This window comes from Rhinoraja longicauda, chromosome 10 (assembly GCF_053455715.1).
Source record: "Rhinoraja longicauda isolate Sanriku21f chromosome 10, sRhiLon1.1, whole genome shotgun sequence".
In the NCBI taxonomy this organism is placed as follows: Eukaryota; Metazoa; Chordata; class Chondrichthyes; order Rajiformes; family Arhynchobatidae; genus Rhinoraja; species Rhinoraja longicauda.
Genome location: NC_135962.1, coordinates 60,404,588 through 60,425,467, shown reverse-complemented (window position 1 = coordinate 60,425,467; position 20,880 = coordinate 60,404,588). Strand labels below are relative to the sequence as shown.

The 20,880-nt window shown below is 48.6% G+C and overlaps 1 protein-coding gene across 2 annotated transcripts in view; it reads left to right on the top strand.

The window, feature by feature from the left end:
* Positions 1-20,880, top strand: part of brf1b (BRF1 general transcription factor IIIB subunit b) — a 308,241-nt gene that overhangs the window by 281,620 nt on the left and 5,741 nt on the right. The window lies entirely within an intron of this gene.

Below are 20,880 nucleotides of genomic sequence, written 5' to 3'. Positions count from 1 at the left end.
CCGATCAGTTCATTGTGTTCATAAGTGACAGGAGCAGAATTGGACCATTCGGCCCATCAAGACTACTCCGCCATTCATTCGTGGCTGATCTATCTCTCATTCTCCTGCCTTCCCCCCACAACCCCTGGCCCTGTTCAATTGCCTGAAGCTTCAAATGTAGCTCACAATCTCCAAACACGGCTTTATCCACGGCCGGGAACACAAAGTGCTGGAGTATCGTGGAGTGCGTAGCTGGGGAAAGTGGCACTGGCTGGGGTGGGTGTGTTTGTGCATCCTGATGTCCAGGTGTTGCCCAGTCCAGAGCTGAGGTCAGGAGGAATGACCCGGGTGGGACAAGTCTCTGATTATGTTGCCTGCTTTCCCCAGGCTAGAAATTCACTGGAGTTTAGAAGGATGAGAGGGGATCTGAGAGAAACGTATAAAATTATAAAAGCACTGGACAAGCTAGATGCAGGAAAAATGTTCCCGATGTTGGGGGAATCCAGAATCAGGGGCCACAGTCTAAGAATAAAGGGGAGAACTAAGATGAAGAAAAACTTTTCACCCAGAGAGTTGTGAATTTGTGTTATTCTCTGCCTCAGAAGGCAGTGGAGGCCAATTCAATGGATGTTTTCAAAAGAGAGTTAGATAGAGCTCTTAGGGCTAGAAGAATCAAGGGATATGGGCAGAAGGCAGGAACGGGGTACTGATTGTGGTGATCCGCCATGATCATATTAAATGCGATGCTGGCTCGAAGGGCTGAATAGCCTCCTCCTGCACCTATTGTCTATGTTTCTATTTCACAAAATGCTGGAGTAACTCAGCAGGTCAGGCAGCATCTAGGAGAGAGGGAATGGGTGACGTTTCGGGTCGAGACCCTTCTTCAGACTGATGTCAGGGGGGCGGGACAAAGGAAGGATATAGGTGGAGACAGGAAGATAGAGGGAGATCTGGGAAGGGGGAGGGGAAGAGAGGGACAGTGGAACTATCTAAAGTTGGAGAAGTCAATGTTCATACCGCTGGGCTGCAAGCTGCCCAGACGAAATATGAGGTGCTGGTCCTCCAATTTGTGGTGGGCCTCACTATGGCACTGGAGGAGGCCCATGACAGAAAGGTCAGACTGGGAGTGGGAGGGGGAGTTGAAGTGCTCGGCCACCGGGAAATCAGGTTGGTTAGTGCGGACTGAGCAAAGGTGTTGAGCGAAACGATTGCCGAGCCTGTGTTTGGTTTCGCCGATGTGGAGAAGTTGACATCTAGAGCAGCGGATACAATAGATGAGGTTGGAGGAGGTGCAGGTGAACTTCTGTCTCACCTGGAAAGACTGTTTGGGTCCTTGGATGGACTTGAGGGGGGAGGTAAAGGGACAGGTGTTGCATCTCCTGCGGTTGCAGGGGAAAGTGCCCGGGGATGGGGTGGTTTGGGTGGGAAGGGACGAGTGGACCAGGGAGTTACGGAGGGAACGGTCTCTGCGGAACGCAGAAAGGGGAGGGGAGGGGATGGGAAGATATGGCCAGTAGTGGGGTCCCGTTGTAGGTGACGGAAATGTTGGAGGATGATTTGTTGGATACGCTGGCTGGCGGGGTGGAAGGTGAGAACGAGGGGGATTCTGTTCACTACTGGCCACATCTTCCCATCCCCTCCCCTTTCTGCGTTCCGCAGAGACCGTTGCCTCCTCCGGGGGGGGGGGGGGGGTCCTCCAGCTCCACAATACCACCAATAACAAACAGATCAAAGCCCGGCACTGTGTGTGGCACACACAGGTTTAAATATAAAGCACCTCGACCATTTCATTTTTGAAAGATTGTACTTTGGATTAAGCAGCTTTGAATGTACCCAGAGTGGTTATTTTACCTGACTTCTGTTTGAGGTATCAATATCACATATCTGCTACACTTTATTAATTTTCAGCGGGCTCTTGGCTTTTGGGCAATTTAAGATTGTTTATGGAGAGTGAAGCTTTCAAGGCCAACGGACCAATTGTGGGAAAATGTGACTCCCTTCAATGGAGCATCTGGGTTGACATGAGGGTTGCCAACTTTCTCACTCCCAAATAAGGGACAAAAGGCCAAAGTACGGGACAAATTCCCGAAGGCAATTCATTGACCGACTCGGCCGTGGCTGGGTGAATGATGAGTTGGCCCTGGCGCTGGACTGCCCGCAAAGCCCAGCTGGCGGGCTCGCTGAGGACATTCGGCAACGTCCGCACCCCATCCAACTCATGAACCGACGATCGGCCATGAGGAGGGGTGGTGGTGGTGTCGCTGGTAAGCGAAGGTGCGAAGGTCGGACAGCTGGCCTGGCTGCCGACCAACCGATTGACGGGCGAGGTGCTGCTGCTGCACTCACGATGTCGGCACGGTGAGGCAAGACCGGACAGGGGCACTCCGGCCTGACAGACCCCTCGACCCAAGTAGCTGCAGTCAAATACAGGAAAGGGGCAGTCCCATACGGGACAAACCAATTTAGCCCAATATACGGGATGTCCCGGCTAATACGGGACAGTTGGCAACCCTAGTCAACATTGACCATAAAATGGTACAGAACAGAAACAGGCTTTTCAGCTTACAACGTCCGTGCCAAACGTGTTTCCAAATTAGACACAAAACGCTGGAGTAACTCAGCAGGTTAGAAAGCATCTCTGGACAAAAGGAATAGGTGATGTTACTTCAGCTTTTTGTGTCTATCTTCAGTTTAAACCAGCATCTGCAGTTCCTTCCTACGTGTTTCCAAGTTAAACTACCTACCTCTTCCTTAGGGTTGCCAACTCCCTCACTCCCAAATACGGGACAAGGTGATGTCACCTCCCCGCACCCCACGTGACCTCACACAGCCAGCGGCCACCTGCTCCCGCTCCACCAATGGCGGCTGCCTGGGCCGGGAGGCGGGTTGCTACGTAACCTCCGTCAGGGCGCGCGGGCCTCCGGACCTACACTGTCCAGACCATCCGGGTTTACACTGTCTTGACCTACATTGTCCGGGCCTACACTGTCCGGGCCTACACTGTCCGGGCCTACACTGTCCTGGCTTTCACTGTCCGGGCCTACACTGTCCGGGCCTATACTGTCCTGGCTTTCACTGTCCGGGCCTACACTGTCCTGGCTTTCACTGTCCGGGCCTACACTGTCCGGACCTACACTGTCCGGGCCTACACTGTCCTGGCTTTCACTGTCTGGGCCTACACTGTCCGGGCCTACAATGTCCGGGCCTACACTGTCCGGGCCTACAGCGTCCCCTGGGCTTAATACGGGACAAGGGCGAACAAACCAATTTAGCCCAAAATACGGAATGTCCCGGCTAATATGGGACAGTTGGCAACCCTATCTCCCTGCAACCTCCAGCATTTCTAGAGAGAACATTCCACGTTTAGCCAAGGGGCCTGTGTGCCGGCTGTATGCAGCTTGAAGACCCACTGTAATTGCAGTCTGTTTATTCAGTGAGAACAATTGCAACTCATTTGTTTCAGGCTGAACTTTGAGTCCCTTCTTGGAAACATTCAAGGGCCATGCTTTCTCTCACAAGAGCACTCCCTTAAAGAAGGAGTGTGTAGGAATGGACTGCAGGTTCTGGTTTAAACCGAAGATAGGCGCAAAAAGCTGGAGTAACTCAGCGGGTGAGACAGCATCTCTGGTGAAGAGGTATAGGTGACGGGTTTCGACCCGAAACGTCACCCATTCCTTCTCTCCAGAGATGCTGTTTGACCCGCTGAGTTACTGCAGCCTTTTGTGTCGATCTTCCCTTAAGGAAGGGGTTAGCCTGAGGAGGATGTGGTGTCCTTAAACTTCCTTCTCCCCGACACATCGCGGGCCCATCCCACAGTCAATAAAGGTTGTATTGATTCTCAACAGTTTAATTAAAAGTCTCTCTTCAAATATTGCAGCAAGCAAATTCAATCAGGATAGGAACCTCTCAAGCTGGTGTTTATATTTAAACAGTATTGTCGTGCAAATATTTTTGCATTCAATTTGAAATTAAAATTCCAGCCGTGGTAAGGCTGAGGAGAGTTTCATCCAAATTTAAAAACCTGTCTCACTTTGCATTGAAAAAAAAGACCTGGAGGGCTGGAGCTACTCAGCGGGTCAGGCAGCATCTGTGGAGAACATGGATAGATGACGTTTCACAGAGTGCTGGAGTAACTCAGAGGGTCAAGCAGCATCTGTGGAGAACATGGATAGGTGACGTTTCACAGAGTGCTGGAGTAACTCAGCGGGTCAGGCAGCATCTGTGGAGAACATGGATAGGTGACAGTTTGGGTTGGGATCCTTCTGACTTTTCCTTGTTTCTACCTATCACTCACAGCTCCCGCCCCTCCCCCCCCCTTTTCTACCTTCCATCTCCCCTCTAGTGCAGTCTTGAAGAAGGGTCCCAACCCAAAATATTGCCTGTCCATTCCCTTTACAGAGACTGCCTGAGCCGCTGTAATAATGCCTGATCATCCACAATCATTGTGATCATGGCTGATCATCCACAATCAGTACCTCGTTCCTGCCTTCTCCCCATACCCCCTGACTCCGCTATCCTTAAGAGCTCTATCTAACTCTTGAAAGCATCCAGAGAATTGGCCTCCACTGCCTTCTGGGGCAGAGAATTCCACAGATTCACAACTGTCTGGATGAAAATGTTTTTCCTCATCTCCGTTCTAAATGGCCTACCCCTTATTCTTAAACTGTGGCCCCTGGTTCTGGACTCCCCCAACATTGGGAACATGTTTCCTGCCTCTAATGTGTCCAACCCCTTAATAATCTTAAATGTTTCAATAAGATCCCCTCTCATCCTTCTAAATTCCAGTGTATACAAGCCTAGTCTCTCCATTCTTTCAACAGATGACAGTCCCGCCATTCCGGGAATTAACCTAGTAAACCTACGCTGCACGCCCTCAATAGGAAGAATATCCTTCCTCAAATTTGGAGACCAAAACTGCACACAGTACTCCAGGTGCGGTCTCACTAGGGCCCTGTACAACTGCAGAAGGACCTCTTTGCTCCTATACTCAAATCCTCTTGTTATGAAGGCATGGTTAAAGCTCATTCTCTCCTGACCACATTTGACCCCGAGACCTTACTTTCACCGGTTAAACCACTGAGGATGCAATGTATTATTTAGTCAAAAGTGTGTCAGTGAGGATCTGTATCGCTCCTCAACAAAATCAAATCAAATAGACAAGAAGCAGATTGGCAGCATATGTCAGCACTTCTTAGAATTGTTCAACAGCTGGTGTGTGTGTTGAACGAGAAAACTTTCATCAAAATGTTAGTACCAGCAGACTGCCTGCAGATATAAGTCTGTGATATCTCCTTATGTTGTGATCCGAGGGGACTGCATTATTCTGTGAGTGTTGCATCTCTCCAGAAGATGCAGTGGTTGGCATCATCCACACCCTGGTACCTGATCAAACTAGTCACAGTTGTGGCAGGCATCTTGTCTGTTCATCCCCGGTGGAATGGGAGCTGTTTATTTTCAGTAGCTTTGGATGCAGCCACCGTCAGACCTGCAGAATCAGCAAGTAAGGAAACATCAGTTCAGTTCAGTTCCCCATCGTCAGTACATATGACAATTAAACAGTCTTGACTTCTGATCAGTGGCGCAGCGGTAGAGTTGCTGCCTCACAGCGCAAGAGATACCGACCGGTTCCGATCCTGACTACGGCTGCTGTTTGTGCGTTCTCCCCATGACCTACGTGGGTTTTCTTCGGCTGCTCCAGGTTCCTCCCACACGCACAGGTTTGTAGGTTAATTAGCTTCCGCGAATGGTCCTTGTCAATAGACAATAGGTGCAGGAGGAGGCCATTCGGCCCTTCGAACCAGCACCGCCATTCAATGTGATCATGGCTGATCATTCTCAATCAGTACCCCGGTCCTGCCTTCTCCCCATACCCCCTGGCTCCGCTATCCTTAAGAGCTCTATCTAGCCTTGTCCTTGTCCTCAGTGTGTAGGATAGTGCTAGTGTACGGAGAGATCACTGGTTGGCACGGATTCAGTGGGCCGATGGGCTTGTTTCCACGCTGTATCTCTTAATCTCTGTGCTCTGGGGAAGGTAGTGTTGAGCCAGAGGGACTAGAGAGGGATGGGGAATTGAAGTGAGAGATATAGAACATCAGACATTGAATAGTACAGCACTGGAACACACCATCCCTTCAGCCCATGATGTCTGTGCTTAACATGATGGCGTCCAACTCTTATCAACCTGCACATGCACATGCATGTAAAAAATGTATTTTGCTGCACTTTGGTACACGTGATAATAAAAAAACATTGCACCGTTGAACATAGAAACATAGAAAATAGGTGCAGGAGGAGGCCCTTCGAGCCAGCACCGCCATTCATTGTGATCATGGCTGATCATCCACAATCAGTAACCCGTGCCTGCCTTCTCCCCGTATCCCTTGATTCCACTAGCCCCTAGAGCTATATTTAACTCTCTTTTAAATTCATCCAGTGAATTGGCCTCCACTGCCCTCTGTGGCAGAGAATTCCACAAATTCAAAAACTCTCTGGGTGAAAAAGTTTTTTCTTGTCTCAGTTTTAAATGGCCTCCCCTTTATTCTTAGACTGCGGCCCTTGGTTCTGGACTCCCCCAACATTGGGAACATTTTTCCTGCATCGAGCTTGTCCAGTCCTTTTATAATTTCACACGTAATCCATGTCCCTCCATTCCCTGCATATACATGTGCCCATCCAAAAGTCTCTTAAACGCCACTATCGCATCTAGTCTCGTAAATACCGTGATCGTATCTAGTCTCGTAAATGCCACCATCGTACCTGGCTGGATATTTGGGGTCAGACTTAGCAGACCGAGCTCATTCTAATTTATTCCTGAATTCTTGAACTCAAATGCTGCTCGTTCGATGTGTGTGGAGTGTGAGGGGAAGAATTAACAGTTAGGTCAGGAAATTGGATTAAAGCGTTTGCCAGTGGATATAAAATAGCAGTCCCAACAAATGTACATTCCAGCGAGAAATTAAAACCCCACCAGAAATGCGATCTGCCCGTGGCTAAATGGGAGGTTAAGGGTAGGATTAGATCAAAACAAAAGTCTCCCAACGTTGCCAAGCAGAGCAACAGGGAGAGTTAGTTATAGGGAAGAGCATTGAAGGGCCTATTAATTGCAAAGAGAGAACCAGAGCGTAAACTAGCAAGAAGGAAAAAAGAACATCGGCAACTAGAAAAAAAGGAAAAAGAAAACCTTCTCCAATTATTAATAACCCATCAGATAACACATAAGATTACTGAAGGGACTCGACCCAAAACTTCGCCCATTCCTTCTCTCCAGAGATGCTGCCTGACCCGCTGAGTTACTCCAGCATTTTGTGTCTACCTTCCATTTAAACCAGCATCTGCAGTTCTTTCCTACATGTAAGATCACCCCTCAGACACCTGCTGCCCTGAATAAAGTCCACGCCTGCCCAACCTCTACCAACAGCTCAGACCCTGGAGTCCAGGCAATGTCCTCATGAATCTCCTCTGCACCCTGAACCTCTGCCATGTGTCTGCACCAGCTTTCCACAGTTTACCTCTCGCTCCCTTGTTTTCTCTGGCACGTCGGAGGCCGAGGGGAGACCTGATAGAAGTTTATAAAATTACTAGACGAGCCGTGGACCCATCGGGTTCCCGCTGTGACAGCTATTGATGAAAAAAAAGACACACTATTTTAATATTATTGAGTGGTCAAACTTTAACTTGAAGAAAATTTGAGCATTTACCTCAGGAGCCATCGTTCAACGAAGCACGCGTTTAATGATAACGTTGAACACGGAAGCATTAGATCAAAATGGAGGTGTTTATTTTACGGGGTATGTGTCCGAAATACAGCGAAAACGGTACACGATAACGCAACAATTTGAACGAAACTTGATACTGCACACTGCAGGCCAATGGTGAGTAAGGTGACCCTAACATTGTTGTGCTGTCATGTACTGTTTTGGCTGTATTTCGGAAACATATATGTATACAAGATGAGATTTTTAGTGATATAATATAGATGAGAGGCATAGATCGGGTCAACACTTGGAACTTGTTTCCCAGGATGGGAGGTAAACCACACTAGAGGGCAAAGGTTTAAAGTGAGAAGAGAAAAGTTTAATGGAGATGTGGGGGGGGGGGGGGCAAGTTTTTACACAGAGTGGTGATGCCTGGCACCTGCTGCCAGGGGTGGTGGATGTGCAGGGAATGCAGGGGTATGGAGCACGTGCAAGCAAATGAGTTAGTCTTGGCAGCATGTCCAGCACAGATATTGTGGGCCGAAGGGTCTGTTCCAGTGCTGTATTGTTCTATGCTCTTCCAAACGTCTACACAAAGAACCAATGCCATTTAGAATTCATCTCTGACATTGTCCCCGAGGCTGGGATAACATTTGCATAACAAATTGTGGGCATTGCTTTATATTCAGTAAAACAATTACATTTTCCACTTGCCTAATGAGACTGTCTCCTACGCTAAGACCAGCAGAGCAAGGGTGGCAGTGAATAATAGTTCAACTGAACCACAGAATGGTACAAGTCAGCCTGCCCGTGCTGCCCCTGGCTCACGGCTTGTGCAGAGAACAAAGCCTTGTCACACAACAGGGCAGAAACTGAAGTGGGCAGCAAGATCATCACCACTTGCAAAAGAGAAGAGGATAAATATTTGGTGAAATAAAAGGGCAATGAAGAGGAATCAGATGTGGGGGAGAGAATGTGTAGGAAAAAAACTGCCGATGCTGGTTAAAATCGAAGGTAGACACAAAATGCTGGAGTAACTCAGCGGGTCAGGCAGCATCTCGGGAGACAATAGACAATAGGTGCAGGAGGAGGCCATTTGGCCCTTTGAGCCAGCACCACCATTCAATGTGATCATGGCTGATCATTCTTAATTAGTACCCCGTTCCTGCCTTCTCCCCATACCCCCTGAGAGAAGGAATGGGTGACGTTTCGGGTCGAGACCCTTCTTCAGACTGATGGTGACGTTTCGGGTCCAGACCCTTCTTTCCCTTTGTAGGCTTGTATTCACTGGAGTTTAGAAGGATGTGTGGCTGTGGTGTTTACCAGCCTGTGTGGCTGTGGTGTTTACCAGCCTGTGTGGCTGTAGCGAACATCTGTTACTGTAACCAAGCTGTTTGCTCCCTTTCCCCTCTCTCGATTATTTCTCGTTGGTGGTTTTCAAATTCCTTTAGTTCTGAGATACCTAACACATTGCTTAAATTCTTCCAGTGAAACCATGAATATAGATTCACTGGAAGGTTGTAAGCAACGTATTAGTCGCTTGGCATTATGCAGTCCTCACCCACATGCAATAAAATAAATGTTACTCGCCATTCCAAACTGTGGACTTTTTATCTGATTCGAAAGACTGTTCCTCTTTGTTTATTTTTAATGAGCCGGTGAATCAGCTCTTGCTCTCTATCACTGCCAACCCAATAATCCTACATATTCAACATGCTCCCCCTCACACCACCTACAAACAATGCAATATATGTAGCAAAAAAACTGCAGATGCTGGTTAAAATCGAAGGGAGACACAAAATGCTGGAGTAACACAGCGGGTCAGGCAGCATCTTGGGAGAGAAGGAATGGGTGAGGTCACCATCAGTCTGAAGAACGTCCTCCACTGCCCTCTGTGGCAGAGAATTCCACAAATTCACAACTCTCTGGGTGAAAAGGTTCCTTCTCACCTCAGTTTTAAATGGCCTCCCCTTTATTCTAAGACTGTGGCCCCTGGTTCTGGACTCCCCCAACATTGGGAACATTTTTCCTGCATCTAGCTTGTCCAGTCCTTTTATAATTTTATATGTCTCTATAAGATCCCCTCTCATCCTTCTAAACTCCAGTGAATACAAGCCTCGTCTTTTCAATCTTTCCTCATATGACAGTCCTGCCATCCCAGGGATCAATCTCGTGAACCTACGCTGCACTGCATCGATTACAAGGATGTCCTTCCTCAAATTAAGAGACCAAAACTGTACACAATACTCCAGATGTGGTCTCACCAGGGCCCTGTACAACTGCAGAAGAACCTCTTTACTCCTATACTGAAATCCTCTCGTTATGAAGGCCAACATGCCATTAGCTTTGACTGTTGTTCACTGTAAATGCCTGGAGTAGGTACATTATTGCATTAAGGATTAGGGTGTAACTCAATTGATTAATATCTGCAATTAAAGTTGTACGAATTCTTGCAAAGTGACCCAAATACCAGCAGCAATAAAACATCGGTGGATTGGACTAGGGTGCATTTAAATAACAATTACCTCCTTCATGGGGAATTAGTGGTGGAAAATTGTGTTGCGAGAGGATAGGTCCCCAGAGTGTGATAGAGAAGTGAGATGGTAATAGGGCCCATCTATCAGGCCCTATTAGGGTCTTGCAGTCGGCAGCACTCAAGCATTGGAAACATTTGTAGAAAGTGTCCCCCAGCTGTAAATGCGGAATATTTCCATGTGCTCTTCAAGGCTGCTGGACGGAAGTGAAAGACTTCATCATCTGGTCACAATCGCTGGTCTTTCAGTTGTGCCGTGGGACCAGACGAGACAGCGTTAGAGACAGCTAGAGCCGTCCAGCCATGCAGCACAGAAACAGGCCCATCAGCCCCAGTACTATGTGCTAGGGGACTACAGGAGTGCCTAGGGTTGCCAACTGTCCCGTATTAGCCGGGACATCCCGTATATTGGGCAAAATTGGTTTGTCCCGTACGGGACCGCCCTTGTCCTGGTATTAGGCCTGGGGTGGGCCTGTAGGCCCGGACAATGTAGGCCCGGGGGCCGCTGTAGGCCCAGACAGTGTAGGCCTGGACACTGTAGGCCCAGTCAGTATAGGCCCAGGGGCCGGTGTAAGCCCGGACAGTGTAGGCCCGGACACTGTAGGCTTGGACATTGTAGGCCCGGACACTGCAGGCCCAGACAGTGTGGCCCTGGAGGCCCGGGCGCCGCCTAACGGAGGTTGCGTAGCATCCCGGCCCGGGCGGCCGCCATTCGTTGAGCGGGAGCACGTGGCCGCTGGCTGGGTGAGGTCACGTGGGGCGCGGGGCGGTGACGTCACCTTGTCCCTTATTTGGGAGTGAGGAAGTTGGCACTCCTAGGAGTGCCACACTATGGGACTGTGGGACTTCAGCCCATCATCCATGCTGATAAAGGCAACCCATCTACACTGCTCACATTTGCCCCCTATCTCTCTAAACCTTTCCTTTCCCTGCACCTGTCTTAGTAAATTCATGAGGGGCTTAGATAGGGTGAATCCCAGGGATAGGGAATCAGAAGCAGAAGACATCGGTTTAAGGTGAGGGGGGAAAGATTTGACATGAACCTGAGGGGCAGCTTTGTCACAGAGAGGGTGGTGGGTATATGGAACATGCTGCCAGAGCAAATAATCGAGGTAGGTACATGGATATGAAAGGTTTGGGCCAAATGCTGGCAAACGGGGGGAGCGTATTTCGTATAATTTGGGGTGTGTTGGTCGGCATGGACAGTCTGATAATAGAAACTCATGGAGGTCAAGAGACGAGATCTTTGCACGTCTAAACTGATGAAATGACCCAGCAAAAAAACACAGATATCTACCCTTTGATCAAAACAATACTGAACGATCGCTAGAAATGCAGTGGGTGAAGTTTCCTCTACTCTGTCCCTTCACTGGGCAGGTTCTGCACAGATCAGAAACCAAAGCAGCACACCCTCACCAGTAGGGTTGCCAACTATCTCACTCCCAAAAAAGGGACAAAAGGTGATGTCAACGCCCGCGCCCCACGTGACCTCACCCAGCCAGCGGCCATGTGCTCCCGCTCCACCAATGGCGGCCGCCCGGGCCGGGAGGTGGGTTGCTACGCAACCTCCGTTCGGCCAACACACTCGGCCCCGCTCCCCGAACACACTCCATTAGCCTACACTGTCCGGGCCTACAGCGGCCCCCGGGCCTACAGTGTCCGGGCCTACAGCGGCCCCCGGGCCTACAGTGCCCGGGCCTACAGCGCTGTCCGGGCCTACAGCACCCCCTGGGCCTAATACGGGACAAGGGCAGTCCTGTACGGGACAAACCCAATTTAGCCTAAAATACGGGATGTCCCGGCTAATACGGGACAGTTGGCAACCCTAGTCACAGTGCACGGATAACACAGATCCAAACAAAAACAGTAAAATCTCTGTATCTTCCCCTTTGTTCTAACTATTGTACTTGAGTTTGACTTGATTGTATTTATGTATGGTATATCTGAATAGTATGCAAAACTGCCAGGTCACACTAAGGACTAGGGGCTTTGTTTTAAATTGTTTTATGAATTTATTGAACTTTGTTTTGTTTGTATAATATTTTATTATTGAGTAGATAGACCCAAAAAGCTGGAGTGGGACAGGCATCATCTCTGGAGAGAAGGAATGGGTGATGTTTCGGGCCGAGACCCTTCTCTATTGGTATTTATAGAAAGAACTATAGAATTAAAGAATTAAAACAAAAGATGAAGCATATAAATTAGCCAGAAAAAGCAGCCTACCAGAGGACTGGGAGAAATTCAGAGTCCAGCAGAGGAGGACAAAGGGCTTAATTAGGAAAGGGAAAATAGATTATGAGAGAAAACTGGCAGGGAACATAAAAACTGACTGCAAAAGTTTTTATAGATATGTGAAGAGAAAAAGACTAGTTAAGACAAATGTAGGTCCCTTGTAGTCGGAAACAGGTGAATTGATCATAGGGAACAAGGAGATGGCAGACCAATTGAACAACTACTTTGGTTCTGTCTTCACTAAGGAAGACATAAACAATCTGCCGGAAATAGCAGGGGACCGGGGGTCTAATGAGATGGAGGAACTGAGGGAAATCCAGGTTAGTCGGGAAGTGGTGTTAGGTAAATTAAATGGATTAAAGGCAGATAAATCCCCAGGGCCAGATACGCTGCATCACAGAGTGCTTAAGGAAGTAGCCCCAGAAATAGTGGATGCATTAGTGATAATTTTTCAAAACTCTTTAGATTCTGGAGTAGTTCCTGAGGTTTGGAGGGTAGCTAATGTAACCCCACTTTTTAAAAAGTGAGGGAGAGAGAAAACGGGGAATTATAGACCAGTTAGCCTAACATCGGTAGTGGGGAAAATGCTAGAGTCAGTTATTAAAGATGTGATAGCATCACATTTGGAAAGTGGTGAAATCATCAGACAAAGTCAGCATGGATTTATGAAAGGCAAATCATGTCTGACGAATCTTGTAGAATTTTTTGAGGATGTAACTAGTAGAGTGGATAAAGGAGAACCAGTCGATGTGTTATATCTGGACTTTCAGAAGGCCTTCGACAAGGTCCCACATAGGAGATTGGTGTACAAACTTAAAGCACACGGTATTGGGGGTTCAGTGTTGAGGTGGATAGAGAATTGGTTGGTGGACAGGAAGCAAAGAGTAGGAATAAACGGGTCCTTTTCAGAATGGCAGGCAGTGACTAGTGGGGTACCGCAAGGCTCAGTGCTGGGACCCCAGTTATTTACAATATATATTAATGATTTGGACGAGGGAATTGAATGCAACATCTCTAAGTTTGCGGATGACACGAAGCTGGGTGGCAGTGTTAGCTGTGAGGAGGATGCTAGGAGGCTGCAGAGTGACTTGGATAGATTAGGCGAGTGGGCAAATGCATGACAGATGCAATATAATGTGGATAAATGTGAGGTTATCTACTTTGGCGGCAAGAACAGGAAAGCAGAATATTACCTGAATGGTGGCCAGTTAGGAAAAGGGGAGATGCAACGTGACCTGGGTGTCATGGTGCACCAGTCAATGAAAGCAAGCGTGCAGGTGCAGCAGGCAGTGAAGAAAGCGAATGGTATGTTAGCATTCATAGCAAGAAGATTTGAGTATAGGAGCAGGGAGGTTCTGCTGCAGTTGTACAGGGCCTTGGTGAGACCGCACCTGGAGTATTGTGTACAGTTTTGGTCTCCTAATCTGAGGAAAGACATTCTAGCCTTAGAGGGAGTACAGAGAAGGTTCACCAGATTGATCCCTGGGATGGCAGGACTTTCATATGAAGAAAGACTGGATAGACTAGGCTTATACTCGCTGGAATTTAGAAGACTGAGGGGGGATCTTATAGAAACATATAAAATTCTTAAGGGGTTGGAGAGGCTAGATGCGGGAAGATTATTCCCGATGTTGGGGGAGTCCAGAACCAGGGGTCACAGCTTAAGGATAAGGGGGAAGTCTTTTAGGACCGAGATGAGAAAGTTTTTTTTCACACAGAGAGTGGTGAGTCTGTGGAATTCTCTGCCACAGAAGGTAGTTGAGGCCAGTTCATTGGCTATATTTAAGAGGGAGTTAGATGTGGCCCTTGTGGCTAAAGGGATCAGGGGGTATGGAGAGAAGGCAGGTACAGGTTACTGAGCTGGATGATCAGCCATGATCATATTGAATGGCGGTGCGTACAGGCTCGAAGGGCCGATGTTTCTATGTTTCTAACTGCAGATTCTGGTTTATACTGAAGATAGACACAAAGTGCTGGAGTAAATCAGCAGGTCCAAAAGCATCTCTGGAGAAAGAGGATGTTTCAAGTCTGAAGAAGGGTCCCGACCCGAAACGTCACCCATCCTTTGTCTCCAGAGATGCTGCCTGATCCGCAGAGTTACACTGGCACTTTGTGTCTATGTTCCATTTGCACACCTGTCATGCCAATGCTTCTAGTAAGGATTTAATTGTTCCATTCCGGTACATATGACAATTAAACACTCTGGACTCTTCAGGTACCTCATCGGGGACCCTTGGACTATCTTTGATCGGACTTTACCGGCTTGATCTTGCACTAAAGGTTATTCCCTTATGTTTCTGTACACAGGGAATGGTACGATTGTAATCATGTATTGTCTTTGCACTGACTGTTTAGCACCAGCGTTGCAGTGCTAATGTTTTATGTGCCAGAACTGTCACTGCTGTTAAATTCACCGCTAGTTAAAATCCCCCGCTGTTTATTTTGGCTTTTTTTTACAGAGTTGCCGGAGCGGCACTCCGGTGAGCTCCAGCAGCACTGCCCCCCTGGTTAGCACGCCACAAAACCTTTTCACCTTGTTACCTCGGTACACATGGCAACCTCCGTTAGGCGGCACCCAGGCCTCTGGGACTACACTGTCCGGACTTACACTGTCCGGGCCTACAGGGTCCGGGCCTACAGCGTCCAGGCCTACAGCATCCGGGCCTACAGCGTCCGGGCCTACAGCGTCCAGGCCTACAGCATCCGGGCCTACAGCGTCCAGGCCTACAGCATCCGGGCCTACAGCGTCCGGGCCTACAGGGTCCGGGCCTACAGCGTCCGGGCCTACAGCATCCGGGCCTACAGCGTCCAGGCCTACAGCATCCGGGCCTACAGCGTCCGGGCCTACAGCGTCCGGGCCTACAGTGCCCCCCGGGCCTAATATGGGGCAAGGACGGTCCCGTACGGGATAAAGCAATTTAGCCCAAAATACGGGATGTCCCGGCTAATACGGGACCGTTGGCAACCCTAGCGGTTGCTGTTGAGGGAAGCTCGGGTGTGTGTGAGTCAGAAACAATCACGTCTGACTACAGAAGACTGCCGTGCGCTGATTGATAGGAGGTGGCATCTTTAGTTGGATGTCTCTCCACGCATCTATCGACCATCTGTCTGAGGGATAGCAGGCCACAGGACGGACAGGGAATCATTAGAACATGACAAGATTTCTTCAGGCCCTTTTCCGCTCCCCTCTTTCAACCAGCATATGCTTTACTCTTTCTCTTTGTCCCTGCTAATGTGCGTGTGAAATAATTGATACTCTTGCCTCTCTCATCTGCAGCTCCTTTTCAAGTGCTAATTTGCAGGCTTGTGTCGTTGAATAATGGAGGTGGTGCGGTGGGGGGGGGGGGGGTTGGAGGAATGGGGCCAGCGACACCCTCAGAGGTGAGGGGAGGAGAGGAGAGGCTGCTCCAGAGACAGATATTTGTGCAGAGTCAGAGCTAAAACAACCATGAGACTAACCTCGTCAGCATGTTGCTAACTCCCACTCCCATTCCCACACTGACCTTTCTGTCCTGGGCCTCCTCCATTGCCACAATGAGGCCACACGCAAACTGGAGGAACAGCACCTCGACCTACTACTAACATCATCACAACCTACACTTCTGTAGCTTTCAACCCAGTGGTATGTACATTGAATTCTCCAATTTTAAGTGACTAACTATTCAATACAACCCCATCCCCCACTGTTTAGGTCGGATGTTTAGGTTTATTATTGTCACGTTAAGATTAGTTTATTGTCCCCCTCTCTTTCCCCTCCCCCTTCCCAGTTCTCCCTCTGTCTTCCTGTAACTGTAGGTCCGGACACTGTAGGTCCGGACACTGTAGGTCCGGACACTGTAGGCCCGGACACTGTAGGTCCGGACACTGTAGGCCCGGACAGTGTAGTCCCAGACAGTGTAGGCCCAGACACTGTAGACCGGGAACCGCTGTAGTCCCAGACACTATAGGTCCGGACACTGTAGGCCCGGTCAGTGTAGTCCCAGACAGTGTAGGCCCAGACACTGTAGACCGGGAACCGCTGTAGTCCCAGACACTGTAGGTCCGGAGGCCCGGGCGCCGCCTAACGGACGTTGCGTAGCAACCCACCCGGGCGGCCGCCATTGGTGGAGCGGGAACACATGGCCCCTGGCTGGGTGAGGTCACATGGGGCGCGGGGCGGTGACGTCACCTTTTGTCCCTTATATAGGAGTGAGAAAGTTGGCAACCCTAATGCTATCCAAGTCAGCAGAAAGACCAAACATGATTACAATCGATTCGTCCACAGTGTACAGATACAGGATATAGGGAATAACGTGAATTATGTTTAGAGCAAGGTAAAGTCCGATCAAAGATAGTCCGAGGGTCTCCAACGAGGTGGATTGTAGCTTAGGACTGCTCTCTAGTTGTTGGTACCGAGGTACAGTTTTGCATACTATCCAATCAAATCAGACAATACTATACGTAAATATAATCAAATCAAACTTCAGGATTGTAATTTGGACATGTTCCGAGGTACAATGAAAAGCTTTGTTGTGGATGCTATGCAAACATATCAGTTGATGCCAGACATAAATACAATCAAGTCAAGCTCCAGTACAACAGGTGGAGCAAAGGGGAAGATACAGAGTGCAGGATATAGTTCTCAGCATTGTAGCGCATCAGTTCCACAGACAAAGTCCAATGTCCACAATGGGGTAGAGGTGAATCGGACAGTGCCCTAGCTTATGGAAGGACCGTTCAGAAGCCTGATAACAGAGGGGGAGAAGCTGTTCCTGAGTCTGGCAGTGGCAATATGCCAAGCAATTAATGAACAAATGCTACACAGAAACAGTCTTTTTTTTAAAGCACAAAAGTGCTGGAGTAACTCAGCGGGTCTGGCAGCATCGCTGGAGAACACAGATAGGTGATGTCTTGGGTTGGGACACTTGTTCCAGTACTTTGTGCCTTTTTTTGTAAAGAAGCATCTGCAGTTCCTTATGTCTGTCCTAGTTGTCTTTATATTGACTGAGGAGTAAATATTTTGCCAGGATTCTGTGGAGAACTACCTTGCCTTTCTTACGCTGGTCGATCCAGACTAGGGTTGCCAACTGTCCCGTATTAGCCGGGACATCCCGTATTTTGGGCTAAATTGGTTTGTCCCGTACGGGACCGCCCTTGTCCCGTATTAGGCCCGGGGGGGGGCGCTCTAGGTCCAGAGGTCCGGGCAATGCCTAACGGACGTTACGTAACAAGTCGCCTCCCGGCCCGGGCGGCCGCCATTGGTGGAGTGGGAGCACGTTGCCGCTGGCTGGGTGAGGTCACGTGGGGCGCGGGGCGGTGACGTCACCTTGTCCCGCATTTGGGAGTGAGAAAGTTGGCAACACTAGGTGCAGTTGTGATTATCGGGGGCTCACATTGGTGAGTGTGAGCAAGTTGTTAGTGGAGAGGCTGCTCCCTCACGTGCAGGCGTTACCCGTGTCAGTTTGCCACCCACTGCCTCCCACCCTTCCCACCACGCGCCACCTGCTTTAATAGTATTTCCTTCTGCCTCCTTTGTCTCCGTAACAGGTTACAGACTTCTCCTGCTCCCTGTTTGAGCACAGATCCACATATGTATTCACTTCTCACCGAGTCGCTTGGCTGCACAGTCCCTGCTGGCAAGCAGACAGCTTGGAGAAGTTTGGCACAGCATGCGTGCTGTCTCAGTGCTGAGTGCTGACAGCACCAGGAATGCAATGATTTAGCTTTAGGCTTGGTATTGTCACCTGTACCGAGGTACAGTGAAAGGCTGTCTTTTGCATGCTGTCCAAACTGATTAGATAATACCGAAGGTAGACACAAAGCGCTGGAGTAACTCAGCGGGTCAGGCAGCATCTATGGAGAAAAGGGATGGGAGAGGCTTTGGGTTGGAACCCTTCTTCAGACTTCAGATAATACTACACATAAATACATTCGTCAAACTCCAGTACAACAGGTAGAGCAAAGGGGAAGATACAGAGTGCAGAATATAGTTCTCAGCATTGTAGCGCATCAGTTCCACAGACACAGTCCAATGTTCGCAATGGGGTAGAGGTGAATCGGACAGTACCCTAGCTTATGGAAGGGCCGTTCAGAAGCCTGATAACAGAGGGGAAGAAGTTGTTCCTGAGTCTGTTTTTTGAGTGCAGGAGGATGAGGGGTGAACTTATAGAGGTGCATAAAATAATAAACAGAAGAGATTGGGTGAAAGTGCAGAAGATTTTACCCAGTGTCGGGGAATCAAGAACAGAGGCCATAGGTTTCATGTGAGAGGGAAAGATTTAATAGGAACCTGAGGGGCAACCTTTTCACACCGAGTGTGGTAGGTGTATGCAACAATAGACAATAGACAATAGACAATAGGTGCAGGAGGAGGCCATTCAGCCCTTCGAGCCAGCACCGCCATTCAATGCGATCATGGCTGATCACTCAATCAGTACCCCGTTCCTGCCTTCTCCCCATACCCCCTCACTCCGCTATCCTCAAGAGCTCTATCCAGCTCTCTCTTGAAAGCATCCAACGAACTGGCCTCCACTGCCTTCTGAGGCAGAGAATTCCACACCTTCACCACCCTCTGACTGAAAAAGTTCTTCCTCATCTCCGTTCTAAATGGCCTACCCCTTATTCTCAAACTGTGGCCCCTTGTTCTGGACTCCCCTAACATTGGGAACATGTTATCTGCCTCTAATGTGTCCAATCCCCTAATTATCTTATATGTTTCAATAAGATCCCCCCTCATCCTTCTAAATTCCAGTGTATACAAGCCCAATCGCTCCAGCCTTTCAACATACGACAGTCCCGCCATTCCGGGAATTAACCTAGTGAACCTACGCTGCACGCCCTCCATAGCAAGAATATCCTTCCTCAACGAGCTGCCGGTGGAGGTAGTTGAGGCAGATGTAACAGCATTTAAAAGCTGTAACTGTAATTCTTTTTTTGTGCACAATCCGCAGGCATTGCCACTTTCATTTCACTGATGTGTATGTGACAAATAAACTTGACTTGACTTGACTTGACACCTGGACAGGTACATGGATGGGAAAGGTTTAGCGGATATGGGCCAAACGCAGACAAATGGGACTAGTTTAGAAGGGGCACCCTAGTCGACATGGGCAAGTCGGGCTGTATGACTCTAATATCTACCATGTGGCTCAGTCTTTGTTTGATAATACTCTTTGGAACATTTTGCTCTATCTGAATTACCTTTATTGTCATTCAAAATGAATTGAACGAAAATCATTCAATCCAAAATGAATTGAACGAAAAACACTTGTAGTTGTAAATTCTCATTGCTTTCAGCTGGTTGCCTTTAAACGGTGAGAGAGAGAGAGTGCCATCATTGGTGAATAATAATCAACATGAACTAATTTCAGGGTCAGATTGGGCTCTGTGCGTCTGATGTGTGCATTGTGCTGGAGCTCGGTGGGGAACCAGTAATGTGCGTGAAACAACAGGGACCTCTCAATGATGCTGGGATGTTTTAAACAAGTGGCAGATTGCTCTTAATGACTCATTCCCCAGGAGAGTCAGGGGATAGATGAAGCTGTGAATCATAGATGAATGATCCCAGCAGCAACTATCCTCTCTTCTCAAGGAACCCTCAGTAATACTGTGTAGGAAAGAACTGCAGATGCTGGTTTAAATCGAAGGTAGACACAAAATGCAGGAGTAACTTAGGGGTCAGGCAGCATCTCTGGAGAGAAGGAATGGGTGACTTTAGATTTTAGTTTTAGAGATACAGCGCAGAAACAGGCCCTTCGGCCCACCGAGTCCGCACCGCCCAGCGATCTCCGCACACTAACACTATCCTACACACACTAGGGACAATTTTTACATTTGCCCAGCCAATTAACCTACAAACCTGTACGTCTTTGGAGTGTGGGAGAAAACCAAAGATCTCGGAGAAAACCCACGCAGGTCACGGGGAGAATGTACAAACTCCGTACAGACAGCGCCCGTAGTCGGGATTGAACCTAAGTCTCCGGCGCTGCATTTGCTGTAAGGCAGCAACTCTACCGCTGCGCCACCGTGCCGCCATAACAACATGGGATAGAAACGTTTCGGGTCGAGACCCTTCTTCAGACTGAATTGTAACTTGTCCCTAGTGCGTGGGAATGTGGGAGCGTATGGGCTCATCACTGGTATGGGAACTATATATTTTCAGTATTTCTTTGGATGAGGCCATCATCAGACCAAGTGTGAAAATGTCATTATCACATTGTCAGTACATATGACAATTAAATAGTCTTGACGTTTGATTAGTGGCTGTCAGAGTTCTCCGTGACTGCGTGGGTTTTCTCCGGGTGCTCCGGTTTCCTCCCGCACCCCAAATATGTGCTGGTTTGTATGTTAATTGGCTTCAGTAAAAGTGAGTAAATAGACAATAAACAATAGGTGCAGGAGGAGGCCATTTGGCCCTTCGAGCCAGCACTGCTATTCAGTGTGATCATGGCTGATCATTCTCAA